The sequence below is a fragment of the Anser anser genome (assembly GCF_964211835.1).
Source record: "Anser anser genome assembly, chromosome: 4".
NCBI classification, from domain to species: domain Eukaryota; kingdom Metazoa; phylum Chordata; class Aves; order Anseriformes; family Anatidae; genus Anser; species Anser anser.
Window position 1 is genome coordinate 29,475,991 of NC_139724.1, and position 18,970 is coordinate 29,494,960.

Here is an 18,970-nt window from a genome sequence, read left to right on the forward strand (position 1 = left end):
CTGTCTCCATTCCTCTGTCTTTCTCCTGCTGACCTAAATGCACTGATTACAGCTTGTTTTCACTGCTGGGATGGCAATATGCATGTTTGCGTCACACCTTTGTATGGTGTACAAGAATTTGAATGGGGTTGAGGGACTGGAGCAAACGGTGATGCACAGAGTTAGAAAAAGATGAGGGCAGGCACAATTTCTGAGGGGCTGTCTTGACTCCTGGAAGAAATGGTTGTTGGAGGAGGAAAGGTTAACAGAACACAATTAGCAGGAAGTGCATGCTGATAAACTCTACAGTTTGCTGGTAAACTCTACCAGAGAGGCTGAAAACTTCTGACACCTTTTTTATGTACCTGTTGGTGCCTGAAGCTTAAGGGACTCTCCTGTAAGTCTCCCTAGCACTACATGAAATGTAACTTTCTGTGAAAGAATCACTTTTCTTCACAGAATCACGGAACGGTTGGCAGGGACCTCTGGGTCCATCTGGTCCAACCCCTGCTCAACCAGGGGGCCACCCAGAGAAGGCTGCCTAGGACCATGTCCAGGCGGCTTTTGAACATCTCCAAGGAGGAGACTCCACCACCTCTCTGGGCAGCCTGTGCCAGTGCTCCGTCACCCACACAGTACAGATGTGCTGCCTGGTGTTCAGAGGGAACCTCTTCCATTCCAGTTTGTGCCCAGTGCCTCTTGTTCTGGTGTTGGGCATCACTGAAAAGAGCCTGGCTTCATCTTCTTTGTACTCTCCCTTCAGGTATTTATCACCTCCTTTGTACTCTCCCTTCAGGTGTTTATAGATACTGATAATATCTCTTCTGAGCCTCCCCTTCCCAGGCTGTACTGTCCCAGTTCTCTCAGCCTCTCCTCACAGAAGGTGTGTTCCAGTCCTTTGCTCGTCTTGATGGCCCTGCGTTGGACTCCTTCCAGTATGCCTGTGACTCTCTGTTAGAGGGGGGCCCAGAACTGGACACAGTACTCCAGGTGTGGCCTCACTAATGCTGAGTAGAGGGGAAGGATCACCTCTCCTAACCTGCATGCTGGTGATACTTTGCTTAATTCAGCCAAGAATACTGTTAGTCTTCTTAAGGCTAACTGTGCCCACTTACCCACTGGCGAAGGCACATTGCTGACTCATGTTCAACTTGGTGTCCACCAGGATTCCTAGGTCCTTTTCTGCAGAGCTGCTTTCCAGCCAGGTGGGCCACAGCCTGTGCTGGTGCCTGGGATTGTTCCTCCCCAGGTGCAGGACTTTGCAATTCCGCTTGTTGAACTTCATGAGATCCTTGTCAATTCACTTCTCCAGCCTGTTGAGGCCCCCTCTGTATGGCAGCATGAACCTCTAGTCAGTCCCTCCTTCCCAGAGATCAAGATGAGTCTGACTAGCCTGTAGTTCCCTGGATCCTTCGTCTGCCCTTCTTGAAGATACGAATGGCATTTGTTTTCCTTCCGTATTTGCACACTTCTCCCAGTTGCCATGATTGACCAAAGATTATAGAGTGGCCTCATGGGTTTCATCTTATAGTAGGCCCAGGTGGGAAATAGGGTTTGGAGAGTTTAGTCAAAGTCCCCACATGTTCTTTGAGAACATCCAAGGATTTTCTTAGTGTCTCTGAAGCTTTGCAGCAGTGACTACCAGTGAAGACCTGTCACAGAGTCAGGAGTCTGAGATGAGTGCTCACAGAAATGCACTAGGCTTGGTAACGTTCTCCAATGGTGACTTAATTTAAAGACAGACACAGAGAAAGCATGTGAAACTGTGTTGTTCTGTTTCTCTTGTCTATGGCCTGGGGAAGCTGGAAGTAGGGTGAGAAAATCTTACATTTTCCTGTGTTTTTTTTTTTTTTCTTCCCCCCAGGTCTGCTTGTGCAGCTCAAACCAGCAGAATACAATGACATGACTTCCCCAGTAGTGCAAATCTCTCATACACCATTACTGCTTTGATAACTTTGAGAGGCAGAGAAATGTGCAAGGATTTCTGGCTTTTATAGAGGTCAGCAGGTCTCATTGCTTTTTAATGGTGTTGGTTTTGAAATGGCTTTTACTGACTAGCTGCTTGCTCAACTGATGAGCTAAGCGGAATGAAGCAAGGCGTTATGGGTAAGATATGCAGAATTTAGATGACTTAAGTTATGAATGTGAATCATCACAGGACTTTCATGCAGATTAGGCATCTTAATTGGCTGGGATGTCCTGGATATGTTCAGGATAGAAAGCTTAGACACAAAATACGTGCTAGGTAAGATGAGTGACTTAGGTAAGATGAATCACTTCATAAGGTTTCACTGTCTCACTTGATTAGCAGTATCCATCACTGTAATACAAGAGTGATGAATGCTAACAAATCCTAGAATAGAAAATAAAGAAAATACCGTTAACGTATTTAGAATAACAGATACAGTTTCAAATGATGCTTGGTCCCATAAATGTTACAGACCTCACAGTAAAAAGGAATGCACGTAGTTAATGAATTGAGGAACACTGGAAATTAAGTGTATTGTGGCAATTTTAATGACAGCCACTTTAAGGATTAAGATTTTACTTAGTTTTTAGTCTGTTTCCCTTGTTTTAAAGTTTCCCCAGTGTTTAAAAAATAATTTAATAATATTGGTCTGCTTTGGCACTGCCAATTCACTTCTTTTAATTTGCAGTTAACATGACATGAGCTCCCAGAGAGCTTTTTTGAGAAATAGCTGAAGCGTGTATCAAAAAGAGAAATAAAACCTTCAAAGAACTTGCATGAATTAAAATGCCAATAACCAAAACTTAACTGAACAGCAGTCAGCTTTTTAAAATGAAATTAGTTGAAAGATCCTTTATTTCCTTGCTGAGTGTGTGCCTGGAGAAAAGCTGATTGGGGGATGACTTACTACAGTTTGTTGTACTCATTTATTATAGAAAAGCTCTTATGGAGATCAAGGTGAAAGTGAGCCTCCCTGTTGTGTGCTATCTCATTTTGGATCATTACAGAAACACATAGTTATCCTTAATGGTTTCAGAGGAGATTATCTGGTTTTGTTGCTGTTGCTCTTGTGTGACTAGCAATAGTTTTTTTCTTGTTGTTTTCAATTTCTGGTCTCTGACTCTTGATTACATCAGTGGCTATCAGAATTTCCCTGATTTCAGGACCTTTTGACAGATGGTAATTGCATCATAAGTGCTCAAGAGCCTGGTCTTCCTCAATTATCCACATCGTGAAAATCCACTCTTGTTTCTGTCTCTATGTCACTTGGGATTATTGAGCCCAACTCAGCACCCAAAGCTCAGTCACCTTTGATAAAAAAAAAAAACAAATGTGCTTGAATAAAGACGGTCCCATCTGCCATGCAAAGAGGAATTCCATTCATTAATAATTTATTCCTATTTCTGTGTTGATATACGTATACTATATATAAAATATACAAGACTCTGCTAGTGATAATAAATCAGTAAGTCAATAGCTTTTGTACCCAAACCAAAAATGTATGTTTAAATGGCACTGGTGTAGCTGAGCAGTTATTTGCATTTAAAAGGGTAAAAGGAGAAAAATATACAGAAAAGCATTTAGCTGTTCCAGAATAAGGTCACATATATCTTCATTTGTATACATTTCAGAAAAAAAAGTTTTCTGTTAAACTAGTACTCATCAAAAGTCATCAAGTAAGTATTACAAAGAATGTGTCAGAAGCAGGTTTTACCCATTGACAAATTCTATCTGAAATGTCTTTACAAAATACATTTAACGCAAGTGAAGCAGTGTCACTCAGCTTTTCATATCAGAAAATGTAGCCAACTTTTCACCATGCAGAAATTAACATTCTGACTTAGTGCGTAGCCAAGCACACACCTTGTTGAGTGATAGTAAATTATCCCTTCTGAATATGGTACAACTTTCACAGTTATATGTGTCTAAGCCAAAGAAAATGCCTTGGAAGATACTTTGTAGTGTAGCTATATTGCTTCTTTTTTTACTTAATGTTTATACTGCAAATAAGACTTAGGCTAGATGTACACAGATATATATATATATACATACACACATTAGTTTCATTTTAAACGTGTAAATTCAGAGATTCCTGAACTAGTGCATTCATATTTATGCAGAACTAAAACTTTTTTACAAATTATTTACAAAATCAAAGTATTTTGAAATGTGACCTAACACATTCTGTTCAATTATGTAATAATTCAATTTGCAAGAACTATTAATATCAGTGTTGATTCTCTGCTTGCAAACCTTCTATCTCACATCCTTAGCTCTTACAGGAACATTATGCAGATGCCTTCTGCTACACAGTTGTATTAACGTAAGTGTGATGACAAAAATTAATCAAGTGAAAACATTTGTCCTACAGTATTTTTAGAATACTTGAAAGTTGGTTTAAAATGTCATAATGCGTGGCATATGAAAAATGAAACATTTTGTGTATGACCTTGTATTCAGAGTATTATTGTTTATCTTCTACAAGTTTAATTTGAGATTAAATGCTGTTTTGATTCATGAGAATTATTTGAGCCAGGCCACTTGAGAAGACAGCTTGATATGTATTTGCAAGATATTTCATAACTCTAACAAACGTTATATGCTCTGGAAAAGGATCATTATTTCACATTTTTTGGATTAATGCAGTGAAATGTCTCAAGTTAAATTTTCAAAGGAACATGCAAAAAAGCCACAGCTAATTTATAAGCTATATAAATATGAATATCTTCAAATTGCAAATGTAGAAAACCTTTTAAGATCTCTGATTCTTCAGTTACAAATCCTAGCCATGTTCTAGATTTGCCCTCCCAAGTGCTAGTGAAAGCAGAGCTGAAGGAAAATGTTATTCTTGAACAGAGATCAACACCTCAAAACTAATACTGACAATATCAGTAGTCTGTCTTGGGAAGGGAAGGATCAAAAGGAAGGACTAGTCAAAATTGGTCTCATATGCTGTATGGCTTCTGAATCATTTCCGAAGTTTGATCCAACAATGGAAATTTTTGAAACAATCAAACAAAATCACCAGAACTAGCTTACCCTGGGTGTCTTCAAGCTATCTCTGAAGGGTGTTTGTTTGTTTGTTTTTCTTTATTTTTTCTTGGTTGGGATATTTCTGTTTACACAGGTTTCAGAGAACAGCTTTAAGTCATAATTTGATTTTATGAGGTACAGGCAAATGGTACAATATATCTGTTTCTGAAAAGAAATCTCTGTCAGTGTATTTCAGGGAAAAGTCAAGGAAAGGTTGCTGTAGATGTAATACACATGGACAGATATTTTAATGCTGCTGAATGCTTTGTAACACTCATCTGTGTTGGGTTCACATGGGTGCTGAAATGACTCTAGCCAGCTCTAACTATGCATTTGCAACAGTTGAGCTCGTGGCATTTTCATTTTGGGTATTGACAGGGGGAAAATAAATGTGGGGAGAGATAGGGGCATTATAACAAATGTATAGAAAGCTACTGAGAAGAGGAAAGGGAGAATTAGTTCTCTGTAGGCTTAATATATGGTGCTAAATGAATAGCCAAAATAAGTATGACCAACAAAACCAAAAAAGGTAAGATTTCCCAGCAAATTTGTTCAATCCTTGTCATTTGTGATTTATAAAATAGGTTAAATAAACATTTTGCCTATGCTTTTCAGGGGTTGCTATGAATAGATCCTGCCCTATGGTGGGCAGTTAGTTGATCTCCTTTCCAGATTCATGATTTTGTGATTGATAATGTACAGTAACAACATCCTTACACTTGAAACTTCACAAGATTCAGTTAAAGTGAATAAATAAATAGATATAAAAATATCTATAAAGAGGAATCTAAGCAAAAGCTTTTATACACTATATCCTGGATAGGAAATTGGAAGTACTCAGTAAAACATCCAAGCACTTAGTTAAGTAAAGTACAGAAGTATTTTAGAGATAGTAAAAGATATTAATAAATTCTTTCAATCGTAATTCTTATAACTCATCAGTGAAGAGGTGCAGATAAGGCTATTGAGATAGTCGTGGCAAAAGATAATAATTTATCTTATAAAATGAGATTGGATAAACTTGAACTGTTTTCCTTCACGAATGAAAGGTAAGAGGGAATGTGATGAGTATAAATAGGAGAGGGAACAGAGAACTGCGTTGGAGGGTTAGAGGTGTTTTGGAGTTTGAATAATGTTAGATCACTTATGTAGAATTTTTTTGTGTGGTTAACTTATTTGCTGTGAGCATGAGAGTTTATTGCAAACATATGAAGGGGAATGGGAAATATTAGTCTTTTATAACTGTCATTTTTAAAGTTCCTTAAGTTGTCAAAAGCTTTGAAGATTCATTTGTAGAAGGCATTTAATGCTATACCAAGGAGAAATCTTTAATATAAAAGGTAGATGTTAGTAAAAAAATAAAAATAAAAATAAAAAAATAAAATAAAATTCTTTGGTGTAATAATGCCTGAAAATTAAATCAAAGGTTTGGGAAATTTTATATTTGTCTGGAAATAGATGAATTAGAAATCAGGTAATACATTTTAAATGTGATCTGCTTTAGAACTGTTCTTTACATTTTTAATAATACAGCTCTCAGTTTATTTTGTCAAGTGCTATTGTATGATGTTGCCTGAGGAATGCATATCTGGCATTTTTGGTTTAACAAATCCCAATAGACTATTGCAATAAGCCCTAAGTTTTTTTATTTGATACACAAATGACTATTAGCTAGTGGTCATTGTCACACCCTACAGGAGTTTTTAAAACCTCTAAACCTCAGGGGAGCTTTTGTGAGTGTCTGGTGGAGCTTGACCTTTAAACTGACCATCCAGAACTTGTTACTTGATGTTGTTATGTTGCAGTCATTTATTTATTTTTGTGGCAGAAACCTTTTAGTTGCTCAAGAAGGCAACATAGTACAATACTGTTTTAATATTAATACATATTTCAGGTGTGTAATGTGGAGTTCCCAGCGTGTGCCCACAGATGCACAGACAAGCTGACTGAAGGAGAAGGTCCACTCGGAAACTGAAGGGGTTAAACAGTAAGGTTTATGCAGCTGTGCCTAAAGGTGAGTCAGGTGGGAGCTGATAGCAGTAAAGGAGAATAAATGGGCTTGACTGATAAATTGCTTCCTGATAATAATTGTAATTGGGTAACCTTCCAGCTTATGGGGATCCCCAGAAAGCCTGTTTTACCAGCAACTCTTTTAAAGGAACCCTATAAGGAAAATATGTATGCCTTATCTCCACATCCACATATTTCACTTTCTGTCAAATAAGATGACCTTTATGAATATCATGATCTATATGTGTGTCTCATTGGAAAGTTTTATCTTAATCCGTGCTCTTCTGCAGATCTCAACCATAGAGATTACAAGTGGAATCAGTGTAGGCACCATTTAAGGTAATTTCTCCAAATCAATTTCATTTCTGCATCTCTCTAAGTGGCTCTTGGGTATGAGCCCTACACATAACAGATGTTGTTCTGATAGTCTAACGTAAAATCTATGAGTAGCTAAAAAGGACGGGTTTGCTTCCCAAACTAAATTGGATGCCAAAAATTATGTGACGCTAATGTGAACTGTGCTCTAACGTTGGAAATTACTTAAAGCATTTCTTTTGCAACACGGTTTTGAATTGTTGGTGAAAAATATACTCTGTAAACATACGGTTTTCAATCAAGAATTGATGCTGAATGATGTTTAATGACAGTTTATTGGCTTATTCTGCTGATTGCCTGACTCTTGAGATATCTGTAATTAGTTATCACATTGCTGAATTGACAAAGTTTTTTTTCCACTTATCCCCACTCTGAATATTTTGTTTTCAGAAAAGAGTAGAGCTTGTTGCAAATTCTTCCCTACAGTTCAATGAGGTTCAATTCAAAAGGACTTTTTATTTTTTGAAACAGAACAGAAGAAATTGAAGTTTTAGGTCTTTGTATATGACATTGAAATATTGCTCTAAAAATCCATATTTTTAAAAGTGCTGAAGAATTGGAGCAGATGAAGAGAATCATTGATATATTCCTAAGATTAGAAAGTGCCTTGCTGTGAGAAGCTCTGCTCAATCAGTTTACTTTATCTAAAATAAAATTGAGATGTCACTTGGTTACAACATATGAGTTTATAGTGGTTGATAAAAAGCACTTAAATCCAGCAGAGAAAGATATAATTAATATCTAGTGACTGAACCACAGTAATTCACATTAGGAATTTGGGACAGCTTTTTAACAACGATGATAATTAAGTACCAGAATAAATTACTATCAGAGTGCTTAAATTCACCACCTTTAAAGTCCTTTTGTGTTGCAAGGTAGGACACTCAGCACTCCTTCAGGCCGAAATCCTGCAGGTAGAGGTAGTGGTGGGTTTACTGTCTCCCTTCTTGCATTAAATGTTTTACCAAAGCCAAATTAAATTGTTTTCTCAAAATTTACACTTAATTAAACAGCAATTACTGCAGTTGAACATAGGGATACATGATGGAGATATAACAGCCTGTGATATGGAATGTGACAAGCTAAACCAATGTGTGTTTTGTTTTGTTTTTGTCTTTGGATTTGCAAATCCACAAACTTCAGGCAGAGTATTGAAATCTGGTATGGCAATGTAAGTGTACTGACGGTGAACTTGTTTTTTTCATCCTTTTAAGGCTGTCTACTTTAAACAGTTTTAGAATTGCTGTTGTTCTTAACGTGTTTCTGGGTTTGAGGTTTGAACTTTTCCCCCTCATTTTGCATTTTGGGCTGTTTTTTTGGTGCGTGATAAAGAACTCTTAATATGTTTTTCTGTAGCTGTGGTTTTCTAATATTGCCAAGCCTGTGTATATTGACAGTGTTACAAAGTAAACCTACCTACTATTACAGGTACAAGATTTCATGCATTACTCAGTTTTCATACTTAAAATAATAGATAACTAATAGGTCTTGAAGCTTGTAAATATGTAAAACTCTGAAATATTTGAGAATATTTGAAAATTAATGAATAAGGAACAGGTTTTCTGGATATAGTTATACTTCTGTATTGTTCTGCTTCCATAACTTTTTGGCACAGCTTGCTCTTTGCAAGGGGGCTAAATTAAAGATTCCAACAGAATGGTAAAAAGTGGTTTAGAGGTTAATACATTTCATGCCACCATAATTACATTAATTTAGTATAGTTGTGCAAAGCATGTAAATGAGGGAACTGGTAATAGCTTTACCACTGAACGTCAGGCCATAACATTAAATTTGTTTTGAAATAGCTCCACAATGAAAATCTGGCACAAGGAAAATCCCTTGGAGAGCTGTTAACTACTTGCTGTTCATGACTCTAACAGGTATAATGCTTCACTGATGGGGGGTACATAAGTAGACCTGACTTGTATTGCAACAAAACTAGCAAAGCCTAATCTCTAGCTGACGAAGGAAAAATAGGTTAATTTAATAGGGCATACAGCACTATCAAGAATAAACTGTCCTCATGAGCAGAAAGTAAATGATCCTGTATTGCAGATGAAGAGTGAAGCAGTTTGACATTTTAACGGAGACTAAAGGAGTGCATGAAGCGAGATGAAATCAACAAAATAAAGCGTTTTAACTTGTTAATATAATATATGTTGATGGTCTTCTGTAGTAACATCTGAGGAAGCTAAACTATTCTTTTTCAATTGGTTTATCATAAATACAAAGAAATACTATTGACACAAATTTATATAAAATCTAGTTGTTACCGCATATTTGACACTAAAAGGCAAAGAAGATTAAAATGATCCTTCAGAAAACAGTTCTGGCAGCTTGCTAATGCCAAATAAAAGCTATTTTATATTGTTTTGTGAAGTAGATTTACATCTTTTTCCAATAGCCCTTTAGGGTATAAAATACGATGATGACACACTTCAAAGCATGTTTAATTGCCTTTGCATGTATTTCTGTTGTGTAAATTCCTTGTCCCTTCTACTAAAGATGCCATATCAATAAATCGTGGTAAACATGGCTCTATTCAGTAAGGCACTTAGCACTTCAGTAAGACTAGCATAAGCATAAGTGCACACCAAAACTGGAAGCAAAGAAATGCCCGATGAATTAGAAGAAAAAGCCTGACAGGAACATTTATTCAAGGAGTTGTACTTTCAGCATGATTAATCACCTAAAGTGTTTTTAGCTTTAGTCAGTAGACTGACAAATAGACAATAGTTCTGATTTACAAAAAGCACCTTTTTAAAAAAGATGCCTTCTGTAGTTCACCAAATAATAATCTCTCACTTGATAGTTGCTTTATTTCTCATATCAGTCATTGAATTCTATTTGGCAAACTGTCTTTGGATTAATTCTTACTGCTACAAATGAACATAACTGAGTGGATCTGACAAAGGGCAATTCATTATCTCTACATAATGATGATGCACAATGGAGCATATTTTTTTTTTCTTTCTTTGTTTTGGATATAAAACATATCTACTACTAAGAACTTTGTTTTTTCAAGACCTGTCACTTTGTTTAAAAGCACATACTCTTTAACAGTTGATTTTTCTAGATGCTAACTGGGGTTGACCTACATCTTTAACTGAGTGGACTGAAAAAAAAAATCATTCTTCTTACTACTGGATAAAATGTAATTTAGATGACAATAATTATTAGAATATAGGAGTGTTTCAATTTTCAATTGCTTTAGCCAGATTTATGGGAAAGGAATAGCAATAACTGTCAGTTATTTACAGTAATTTTTTTAGTATCTTTTAAGATCCTGTTTTTTTTTTTTCTTAGTCTCTGTGCAAGGATGAGCCATCAACTGGTATCAGTCTCATAAAGTTCTTTCCTTACAGATACTGAATATATCAGAGTATCAAGAGTGTGTATATATATGTATATAATGATCATCGTGTATGATATTTTGTGTGTCAATGATGACAAAATCAGAAAACAGTTTTACTTGTAGGGATGATCTTTAAAGTGTTGTATTTCATTTAGTGTTATATTTCCTCTCAAGCCATACTAAAGAAAAAAACAAGAGTGGAAGAAGAAAATGAAATCAAGATGGCATTATAGCCACCTACTGGGAATTTAATCTACAAAATCCATGAAATGATGCTTCAGGTCTATTGCAGCCTGCATTTGAAATGCAATCATTGAGCACATGAGATTTCTACAAGATCTGGATTCAGAAGTTAAAAACTCTTTGAAGTCAGTTGCAAAATTCTCATTAGGTGCTGTTAAAATATTCTTATTGGTAAGATCAGAATTAAGGTCAGCATTGTGCTTAGTAATAAACACATTTGTAATATCCTTCTCTTCCATGTGAGAATAGTTTTCCATTCATATGAGCTTGTTTGTCTGCTTTGTGTGTTTAGACTCCAACTTCTTGAGGACAGAAATTAGTTTAAGAATTATTTAAGAATAGTTTAAGAGAAAGCACAGTCTCTTAACAAAAGGGACTGTGATTTCAATTTGAGCATCTGGTGTTACCAGAATGCAATGGTTTAATAATAATAATTGCATGCTAAAAAGCTAGGAGGAAGAGTACATACAGAAAGGCAATTAACTGCAATGTGATAATATAGGCTACCACCTACATTGGCTTTTCATGGTAACAGATGTTGAAAGAGACTGAGCACCTTTGTTAAGTGTTTCAGTGAAGGAACAGTAGCAAATGTTATATTGAATTCAAGAGCTATTGTTTAAACTTAAGCAATATTGACTAAAACTCTGAATTCACCCTAGAAATTCAGTTAATTATAGCTGAGTATTTATTCAAAACCTGAGATGACATAGCTGACAATTACAGATAGGAAACTGAGCTAGGCATTGACACGGATGATGTAAAGTACCGCTGTGCTTCTTACTTTATATGAGGGAATAGTTACAAATTTCTGATGTGGTTGATGATACACAGCCGTTAGTGACACATATAGTGTATTCACTTTGGGGAAACAAACAAACAAAAAGATTCAATCTAATTTATATGTATATAAATATTTTCATATTCTGCTATTTTCATAAAATACAGAATAAATCTGAAGCCTTATAACAGGAAATATCTAAAATGTAAAGTCTTATAATAGGTTAGAACAGGAAAATAGACAATAAAATGATACATGATGGACCTGTTGCCAGAATATATGTATGTGTATATATATATATATATATTATATATATATATATATAATGGTTCCTTGCAATATTCTCTTATTACTTACGCCCCTCTTGAGACATGCAGGCTTACTTTTCTTCTTTGTCTGTATTTTGAACCCCTCTGTCTCCTATTTACACGAAAGACCTCTAATGTTAAGTTACATAACGTTATGGGGCAGGGGTGGGAATTTTTCTGTCCTTCATGAAAACCTATTTCCCTCTGCACAGAATAAGTCAGTCCAAGAATTATCAAGAACAAGAATGCACCTATTAGGATACTCACCTGGGCAAGGGGGCTTGGAGTTTTTCAAGTTCCTGTTCTGGTGAGTATTTAAGGTGTTATTTATCTGAATTTCTCCAGAGAATTCAAGGTTTTCTGTCTCTAGAGGAAATACGGACTTCGTACACCTCAGAGTTCTTTTTAAAAGATGGAGGTCTTAAGGCATCCTATAGGACTTTCTAATGGTTATTTTTTTAAAGCATCATCATATGGATGTGGTTTTGGGCACTTTTTTTTTTCCTCCCCATTTTCCTTTGAGGAGGAGGATTGAGAGAGTGGTTGTGGTGGAGTTCAGCTGCCCCACAGGGTAAAATGACTGCAGTCCTGTGATTTACCAAATAATTTTATTGAGGATTGTCTTTCTGTAGAGGTGGTAGAATGTGTGGCCAGACTGTGCTACTAATGACTTACTTTAAATGTTATGTCACATTCTGTGGGCACAGAAAGCAATATTTATGGATGTAGACAGAAAATGACTAGTAAATAGTACCTAAAAACGTTTTCGAGTATGTAGGAGGTCTTAGATTGTGGTGATTTTATTCGCATTAGGCCACTATGTGGAATAGGACCTCAGAGACGAGAAAATAAGGTATATCATCTGAAACTTGAGAAATATTCAACCTTATTAATGTCAAGGAGGTATCCAGGCATATTTTATTTTAATGGACAAGAGCAACACTCTACAGTAAACTAGTGAAAAGTGGCGGGAAATGAAATAATAATACTATTTATTCTGTATCCGATGTAATATGTTACTGTGAACATACCTGAAAGTATGAAATTTAAGTAGTGCATTGAAATCAGAGGAAATATGTTCCTGACAGTAAAACTGCAGGTGCTATAAAAGTGTAACCAGCCTGGAAGATCTGCAGTCATACCGTCCTTCCACAGTTTGGTTTCTTTCCAGTAATTAACAAAAGCTTTCATTTATTTATGCAGCTGGAAGTCCATATTGACTGCATTGTCTGTGTGCATCTTTTAAATTTAAAACTCTATTTATACACTATTACCTTAGTTTACTACCATTTATGGTTTTAAGACATCTTTCACTACTGCACTGGGTCAAAGTTTTGCCTCATTTTGCAACACTTGTCTGCTAGTTCATTGTTTACTATTTGCTCTTACAGTTTTCAGTCACTGTCGTCTCCCACTTTTTTGTTGGTGGGTGAGGAAAGAACATTGTGAAATTATTTCCAGCAGATGCTCTCAGGAAATAAAGTAATTGTTTAGCTATCTCAGACAAGATATTTTTTCCAGGATACATGTTGGTTTTTTTTTAGTGTCTTAGTGTGCATACAATAGGCTTAACTCATGTCTTCACCACACATGCTTCGGGGTATGGGCTAAGTCTGGAACCTGGTGTGCATAATATTTACGGAATAAATAGAATTCACTTTACTCAACTCTGAAAATTATCATGACAAATACCCTTGATATTATCTCATTTATTTAATCTTCTAACAGAAAATCATTCACGTAGAAGTTTCTGAGATAGAAGTCTTGAGATTAGAAGACAAATGACTTTACCCTAACATCCATTTCTTTAAAGAGAAAAGAGGGATGCTCTGCATACTAATTGATATACAATCTTCTTACACAAACCTGGAAGAAAAGATGCAGGAAGTTATTTTCCTTATAAAGATTTTTAATCAAGACTTCCATAAAAGTATTTTTTCATCAGTATTTATACATGTTAGTGTTATCAGGGATGTCCATGGTTAAGACAGTCATTCCCTTAGCGGAAATGGTTGTTCACAGAAAATTGACTAATTTTCAAGGAACTTAAGTTAGAAATTCACATAGTTGGGTGGATTTTCAGAGAATCATAACCACCCACATAATATTTAAAAGAGCAGTTATTTGTTTAGTTTGATAGCATGATGATCCATTCTTTATTTTAAAGGACATCTCTTATTTCATTTTCTTTCTGAAATAAAGCGGAAGAAGGATGAATCAATCAGGCACAACACAGAGCACAAACTGAATCGTTTAACAGTAGTTCAGTATGAGCAGAAGCATATAGTGGTAAGTCCACTTGTTTTGGTGGCATGTGGAGAAACGCCTTTTCCAAGGTCTGTAGAAATTTTGGTACAGGTTCAGCAGGATTCAGGAAGACTCGAGTGCCTATGGGACTTACCCACAGTATGCAGTTGATAAGTTGTTGTATTGCAGAAGAAAGTATAGAAGGAAGGTTTTAGATGCTTATGATGGAAGTGACTAAAAAAATGGATTCTTTTTTTTGCCTAAGGTAAGGATTGCATACTGACATGGTACATCGAGACCACAGCTTGAAAATTGAAGAACCTGGCTGGAATGAAGTAACAAACACAAAATTAATAGCTTATGTTGTGATGATGATGTTGTCACCACCACCATACGTAATGATGATGAACAATGTTTGAGCTGAAGCATTTTATTAACTTTTTTTTTTCAGTCATTTGTCTTACATCTTCTCTATAGAACAGGAGTGTGAGTAAGATAATAAAAGTCCACTTAAACTGTTTGCTGATGTAATGGGTCTGCCTGGGGTAATTTTTTTCTGCAGCCTCTATGGTGCTGTGCTTCAGGTTTGTGGCTAATGCAGTGTTGATAACACACCAAGTTTTAGCTATTACTGAACAGTGCTTCCACAGCATCAAGGCTTTTTTTTTTTTTTTTTTAACCTTCTATGCCTCCCAGCCCCCCACCCCACCCCCCCCACCCCAGCAAGTAGGCTGGGGATGAAGGTGTTCTTCCCCTTCTTCCCCTTGTATTTGTGTCAGTAAAGTGAATGATTAGAGTTCTGGGGAATATAAAAAGGTGAATGAATCTTGCTGATCACTGCCTGGGACAGGACATGGTTTTGACAGCTGTCCAGAATTGGCCAAAGGGATATCGCATACTGTATAATACTATGTTCAGCAAAGAAAAATGGTGTAGAGGAAGAATGTGGCAATAAATTTTACTTCCAAGATGAGTGTTCAGAGACTGGCTGGGCTGCAGGTATACCTGCAGGAGGTAAGGAGTGATTGATTCCCATTGTTTTATTTGCTTGTTTGTTTTGGTAGTGCTTTGTTGTTGTTGTTTCATTCACCTACTAATATATCTTTAACTTGACTCATGAGTTTTCTCACTTTTGTTCTTCCTTTTCTTTTCTTCTGTCCTACTGGGGTGAAGTGAGTGGGTGAGTGAGTGGCTGTATGGGTGCTTAGCTGCTGGTCCAGGTAAAATCACTATACTTGAAAAGAAGTGATTTTGCATTTTCTGTAATGAGTGAAGATTTTGTACAGATAAGGAAATATACTAATATTCCAGGCTGTACCTCATGAAGAAGCTTCCCAGTCTTCATTTCAAGTACCAAAAGTGAAGCATCATTCAATAAGAGTGCCTCGAAAAAACAATCTTCACACAACTTCTAAGGAAATAAAACATCTTCGTTTCCCTTACAGCAGAAAGTTGCACCATCTTAGCTATAAGTCTGTCTATTGTTGCAGGACAAAGCCTTGTGTATTGCCAAGTGTGTAATAGGCTCTCTTTCAGAAAAAAAAAAAAAAAAATTAATCCAAAAAAAGTCTGTTTTTCTCTATGCCTACATAACCTCAGATCATGAAACTGTCCAAGTGTTTCTAATAGTTCTTTTTGTTGAGTCAAAATGGAAAAATGCATTGTTTGATTTATTTTCAAGCAATGCACGCACAGTGCACTAGGAATATATGAAAAAATCCTCCAGTCAAATATTTTAGCTGTGATAATGCATAATTATTTGAGACTAAAAAGAAAACTTACCTTTGGGGATCTGTCAATAAATTAATATTTAAAATAAAAAAGGGAAAATTCTTACATACAGCTCATGCAGTAATTAATAGAGTGATTTGTGCTACAAGGAAGTAATCATTTGTTCAGAAGTTTTCACATCTTATCCATTTGCCAAAAGAGTTCCAAAAATAGGGGTTTTATCAGTTTCTGGAACATGTCCTTACCAAACAGTTGTCCTTCCATCTGTGATTAGAAAGCTTTTTTTAGGAAATACTGTTCTTAATTAAGAAAATACTTAATCATTTTCTATTCTCTATAGATGATAAGAGAAAGAAGATAAAAGATATTTTGACTCTGTTATGAGAAGCTGGAAGCAATTCACTCAATAGTTCAGAAAGAGAGATATAGCCTGTCTAAGGATTATTGTATATGGAGAGATCTAATAAAGTCAAGTCTTCCAATCTTGTTCTTCCTTTTTCTTAAGCAAATATTTGTGTTAAGTGTTATGTTGAAAAGAGTTATAACGGGAATATATTCTTTGTGCAAAACACCTGGACTCATTCCAGAAAACAATGAAGTACCAGTTTGGTTAAATCTGAACTTCTCTGAGTTAGCTCCCTTTTACTGACATTTTGGGAGATGTGCAGTAACCCAGTCTCAAATATGTTTGATATATGCTCCCAGATCAGCATTCAAGGGAGTGCAGGTATCAGAAGAGAATTAAAATGAGGTTTGAATGAGAATTTGATACAAGGAGTAGGACACACTTTTGGTGGGGATTTTAGGTTAACTTGACTGTGAATAAAACTCTTGGTAAGCACTTAATTTCTTATTTCCTGTGAAAAGCAATTAATTGTTCTTATAGATTATGAAAACTAGACATGGAGATCCCTAACAGGGAAACCAGTCTTGCTATTTTAATTAGTGTCGTGTCTAATGTGATTCAAAATTTTTCATGTCTTACTTCATGTTCCATATTCCAAATCCAGATTCAAACAAAAGAGAAATTTCAGAATGTAACAATACATGGTGGTGAGTACTTGGAATAAGGCTCTTGTTCTCATTATGAAGGTTGGTAGACCTTTACAGATTATGTGAAGAAACTGATTTTTTATTAAATAAATGCACTCTCCCCTAATTTTGATTCATGCATCTTTTATTTTTAATACTTGTAAATATTTCACAACTTACTGGGTTTTGAATGACCTATTATTGCAGTAGCTTAGGATAATTTGATGGTTTCTATTGAATTATTGCTTTAAAAGTTTTCATTACTGAAGGAATATCTCTCTTCTTTTTACGAGCAATGAACAATAATACCAGATTAAACATTCTTTAATGGAGCTAAACAATAACTTTACTATTAAAGTCATATGCAAAATTTCTGAAGCTAAATCTACCAATATGATACTGAAAGTGTAGTAAAACGGAATGCATGTGTTATAAATTTATTTTTTTATTTGCATCTCATTTGCTCTTTGATCTTCTCAGAGATACCTTTTTTTTCTACCTAGGAAACTATTGCATTTGAATTATTATTATTATTTTAATTAAAGTTAGTATTTAGCATCCTCAAATCAAGAAAGAAAGGTGAGGCCCAAGATTAATGCTGGCAAAAGCATGGCATGTAGTTCTTGATTTAAAGTTGTGCTTATGTATGTGGAATCATCTCGGAGCCAAAGTACTGAATTATTATTCTTGGCTGCACTCTTGAAAACAGTGTGTTATAGTTTATAAAAGCTTAAACTCGTGTTACTGACCAGAGCCAAGTTAAGTGTTGGAAAGTTTATCTGCAAGTAAGTCTGTTAGTAAGTCTATATGCAAAACAGAGAGAATCCTGAGATATTTAGACATTGTTAACAGCTGTATATTCAATAGTTGATTAATGCAAGAAAATATGACTCTTCTGCCCTTAGTTTCTTAAACTGTCAAGCTGCCAGTTTCAACCAGTAACTGTGTATTCATCTGAAGTACAATATTTGAAATCAGTATAGTGATCTACAATTGAGAATGATTCTGATCTTCGACAGCTTGGATAAAAAGTAAGTAGAATTCGTGAAAAAACAGAAGTAGGTCATGGTAGTTCTTTATTTTAGATTTATTCATAAGTAGCCATTATTACATCTCTTTTCAAGATTCCTATTACATTGTGCAAAGAGACTTAATTTAACTTTTCTCACCTGTTATTCATAAAATAATTGTTAATCACAAAATAATTAATATTATCCACAAAAATGCATTTGTAGATAAAATAACCAGGACCGGGGGAAGCTTCATCCCAGGTAGTAATCAAAAGAAGAAGAGACCTTCTAATGCTTTCTACTTAAAATTTGTATGCATTAAAGTTTAGCACTTCATTATCTGAGCACCATCTATGGTGTTCACTCAACGAAGTGACTGAAACATGTCTCAAGTTCTATGTTCTTGTATCTTCTTCCCTGCAGAGAAATGTGTACAACAGATTATCATTCTTTGTTGTTGCTTACACAGACCTAATGTTTGGAGCCATTTCTGTTAATTTTAAGGAGAGAAGTTCAAGGAAATGTGTTTCACACCAGGAACAGAGAGTGAAGTTTGACATAATTGTTTCTAAGAGGGTAGACCCTGCAGTACCATATGGTTTCATTATATATCTATATTTATTTCTGTTATGTATATTTTATAATCTAACAACCCACCCTACCTTTGGCTGTGAGCTTATGTTAGGAATATGGGAGGGGAAAGGCAGAAGACAGGAGAGCTGGGTGATGGGAAGGAAGGCAGTTGTGTATAGGGAAAAGATGACACACTTGTCAAGGATTTACGGAGCAGATAGACATGAAGTTGGTATATTTTCAGAACAAAAGGTAGGAAGTTAAAGAAACTGAATTTTCAAAGCTTCCCTCTATGGAAATTTAGGAAGTCTTTAAAATATAATG

General features: G+C 35.6%; 1 long non-coding RNA gene across 4 annotated transcripts in view; it reads left to right on the plus strand.

Moving 5' to 3' along the window:
• LOC310898839 overlaps positions 1-18,970 on the plus strand; it is a 55,099-nt gene that overhangs the window by 19,380 nt on the left and 16,749 nt on the right. For 2 of the 4 annotated variants that reach the window (XR_014583768.1, XR_014583770.1), the window contains 2 exons: positions 6,876-6,995; positions 7,282-18,094. This is a non-coding gene — a long non-coding RNA (uncharacterized lncRNA). Of the gene's footprint in view, positions 1-3; positions 743-1,843; positions 1,979-6,875; positions 6,996-7,281; positions 18,095-18,970 lie in introns of those variants that run through there. The other 2 variants (XR_014583769.1, XR_014583771.1) reach the window with 2 other exon arrangements.